We start from the raw sequence: 3,918 nt of genomic DNA on the forward strand, positions 1-3,918 counted from the left end.
CCACCATGCCCAGCTAATGTTTTGTATTTTTAGTAGAGACGGGGTTTCACCATGTTGACCAGGATGGTCTCGATCTCTTGACCTCGTGATCCACCCGCCTCAGCCTCCCAAAGTTCTGGGATGACAGGCTTGAGCCACCGCGCCCGGCTTGTGGGGTTTTTTTTGTGGGGGAGGGATGGTGGAGATGGGATCTTGCTGTATTGCTCGGACTGGTCTCAAACTCCTGGCCTTAAGTGATCCCCTTGCCTTGACCTCCGTATTTTTATTGTTTTTAGAGGCAGGATCTTGCTGTTTCCAGGCTGGAGTGCAGTGGCACAATCATAGCTGACTACAGACTCAAACTCCTGGCCTCAATGAACAATCCTCCCACCTCAGCCTTCTAAAATGCCTGTATTACGAGTGTGAGCCACCGTGCCTGGCCAGACTTTTAACTTTTTTTTTTTAAAAAAGTGAACTTGGCTACGTGTGGTGTCTCACACATGTAATCCCAGTACTTAGGGAGGCCAAGGTGGGCAGATCACATGAGATCAGGAGGTTGAGACCAGCCTGGCTAGCATGGTGGTTCGTGCCTTAGTCCCAGATACTTTGGAGGCTGAGGCAGGAGAATCGCTTGAAACTGGGAGGTGGGGTTTGCAGTGAGTCGAGATCACGCCATGCCTGGGCGACAGAGTGAGACTCCGTCTCAAAAAAATAAATAAAAATAAAAAGGTAAACCTGGGGTAAGAGAGGAACTCTCTAGTGGGATATTCCCCAGCACACCTAAGGAGTTCTACTGTCATGTGAGCCCCCTGATGAACCATAGTGGTAACTCATAAGCTAAAATTTACTTTAAAACTTTAAAAAATGATTTGTGAAGTTAATCATTCTGTACCTAAAAACAATTCAGGTTCAGTCTGAATCCGAATACATTATTTTGAATAATTTCTTGACCAAGGAGAATTGTTTATTCCTTATTTATTTATTTATGATGGAATTTTGCTCTTCTTGTCCCCGCTGGAGTGCAATGGTGTGATCTCAGCTCACTGCAACCTCCGCCTCCCAGGTTCAAGCGATTTTCCTGCCTTAGACTCCCAAGTAGCTGGGATTACAGAGATGCACCACAATGTGCCGCTAATTTTCTGTTTTTAGTAGAGACGGGTTTCTCCATGTTGGTCAGGCAAAAATCTGGTAAAAGTTGTGAACCCACTTCTTTATAAATGCATGTATAGGTAAAATTTTACACATAAGGAAGTTTTTGAATTCATGAAATGTCAGTGGGCCATAGATAGTCCATTCTCATATTTCTCTCGAAACAAGAGAGGAGAAATGACTTGTCAAAGGTCATACGTTAGGTGTTTATAGTCATTTTGATTTTGAGATTATACTTGAAGCAATCCCCCTTTGTGTATACAACTGTGGTGTATTGCTTTGTGTTTTTTTGTGGGGGGTGGGGTGGGTAAGGAATGGAGTTTCACTCTTGTCGCCCAGGCTGGAGTGCAATGTGTGATCTTGGCTCACCGCAGCCACCTGGGTTCAAGTGATTCTCCTGACTCAGCCTCCTGAGTAGCTGGGATTACAAGCACACACCGCCACACCCTGCTAATTTTTGCATTTTTTGGTAGAAATGGGGTTTCACCATGTTAGCCAGGCTGCTCTTGAACTCCTGACCTCAGGTGATCCACCCACCTCAACCTCCCAAAGTGCTGGGATTACAGGAGTGAGCCACAACACCTCACCTGCTTTGTGTTCTTTATTTTTACTTAGTTGCCTTCACACAAGTAATCTTAGTAAAGTACATACAAGTAATTAAAGCTGTGATCTTAAACACAAATGTATTAATCCATGGTAAACTACTCTTTGGGAAATCAAAGTTGCTATAATAGGACTGTTCAGATTCTTAAAAAATTAAATACATAAGACACTATATACAATGAAGAGGCTTAATTTTTTTTTAAGTTTTGTAGAGATAGGGTCTCACTATGTTGCCCAGGGTGTTCTTGAACACCTGGCCTCAAGTGATCCTCTCCCTCGGCCTCTCAAAGTGCTGGGGATAACAGGGATGAAACATTGCATCTGGCCCAGTTAAGAGCCTTTTAGTTACTTAGTTTTAAAAGTTTTTTCAGACAGAATTTCACTTTGTTGCCCAGGCTAGAGTGCGGTGGCGCGATCATGGCTCACTGCAGCCTTAACCTCCTGGGCTCAGGGAATCCTCCCACCTCGGCCCACTGAGTAGCTGGGAGTACAGGCATGGGCCACCATGTCCAGCTAGTTTTTGCTACTTGGGTACAGATGACGTCTCCTTATGTTGAGGCTTTTAATAACATGTTGAATATTTGCATGTCTGTTTTATGGGGCATGAATGTGCCTCCACTGCTGGCATCCTGCTGTGTACTCTTTGATGGATAGGAGCTAGGCAGTGCTGTTTTCTTTGGAGCTCTTTTTTGTGAGTTGGAGTTTTGCTCTTGTCACCCAGGCTGGAGTGCAATGGCGTGATCTCAGTTCACTGCAACCTCTGCATCCCAGGTTCAAGTTATACTCCTGCTTCAGCCTCCCAGGTAGCTGGGCTTATAGGCACCTGCCATCATGCCCAGCTACTTTTTGTATTTTTAGTAGAGACAGGGTTTCACCATGTTGGCCAGGCTGGTCTCCAACTCCTGACCTCAGGTGATTCACCTGCCTCAGCCTCCCAAAGTGCTGAAATTACAGGCATGAGTCACCATGCCTGCCGGCCTGGAACTCTTTTTGATGATTGGTTAACTTAACAGTGTTTTATAATCAAGGATCTCATAGTTATCAGCATAAAGATTTCTAGTTTCCACCATTTTGTTTCCCTGTGGCAGGTTTTTTTTTTTTTCCCCTTAATAGTGGTTTAAAATTTATTCAGCAGGCAAGGCAGAAATGTCTCAGATGGAAGAATGTTTTCCTGAAATGTTGTGTGAGAAATGTTGCAGTGGATGCTGAGTTATGGTCTGAATTTATTTTTATCTTTCTTTCGAATATGTTTTCTCTAAAGTAGGCAAAAGCTATAATTTTGCTTCCATAAGCAGTGTGGTATTAATCTCATACTATGAAACATTTTAGGTTGAAACTACAGACTCAGAATTTCAGAAACGGAGGGAACCTTAGAAATCATTTAGTTCAAATTCTTTACTCCTCACATTTAAGATATTTCAGGTACCCTTAATGAGAGTTCTGGTAGGTGGGATAAACGAGAACATCTAGGTCAATCTGTCTGTTCTCAGTCTCTCTTCTGTCTTCCTTTTTTGTTTGTTTGTGGATAGAGATGGGGTCTTGCCATGTTGCCCAGGCTGGTCTCAAACTCCTGGGCTCAAGTAATCCACACACCTAGGCCTCCCAAAGTCCTGAGATTACAGGTCTACCATGCTCAGCCACTCTTGTCTAAAAGGGGATAGCATTTATAGTTTTTGTATCCTACACTTCAGTGCAGTAGTCATGTACTGTCTGCCTTTATTATTAATATCTCATGTTAATCTCATCTAGGAACTAGATCGGAGGTCAGTGATAGTATGGTTTTCGTTTGTGCTGTAGCCCCTATGATACTGAATAAATATATAACCAGGCTGAATGTGGTGACTCACGCCAGTAATCCCAGCCCTTTGGTAAGCCGAGTGAGGTAGGGATCACTTGAGCCTAGTAGTTGGAGACCCGCCTGGGCAACATGGTGAAGCCCCATCTCTATAAGGGGGGGAAATGTACATAGACGATGTGTGCTAAGTACTTCACTAAGAGCTGAAGAATAGAATCATTTGAGCTGTCAGCCATGCATTTCTTATTGTTGGAAAAGTTCACTCTGGTCAGCAGTTAAGCTTTTCACATACTTCACATTGAAGTGAATCTGAATGAATTGTTCTAAGTAAAATAATTTTTGGAGTACAAATATTTGGCTTCTGATTATATAAGCCATCATCCTGAGACATA

At 43.3% G+C, this 3,918-nt stretch overlaps 1 protein-coding gene across 23 annotated transcripts in view; it reads left to right on the plus strand.

Moving 5' to 3' along the window:
* CELF1 (CUGBP Elav-like family member 1) overlaps nt 1-3,918 on the plus strand; it is a 107,339-nt gene that overhangs the window by 32,229 nt on the left and 71,192 nt on the right. The window lies entirely within an intron of this gene.

The sequence above is a fragment of the Cebus imitator genome, unplaced genomic scaffold, assembly GCF_001604975.1.
Source record: "Cebus imitator isolate Cc_AM_T3 unplaced genomic scaffold, Cebus_imitator-1.0 Scaffold58, whole genome shotgun sequence".
Classification (NCBI taxonomy): domain Eukaryota; kingdom Metazoa; phylum Chordata; class Mammalia; order Primates; family Cebidae; genus Cebus; species Cebus imitator.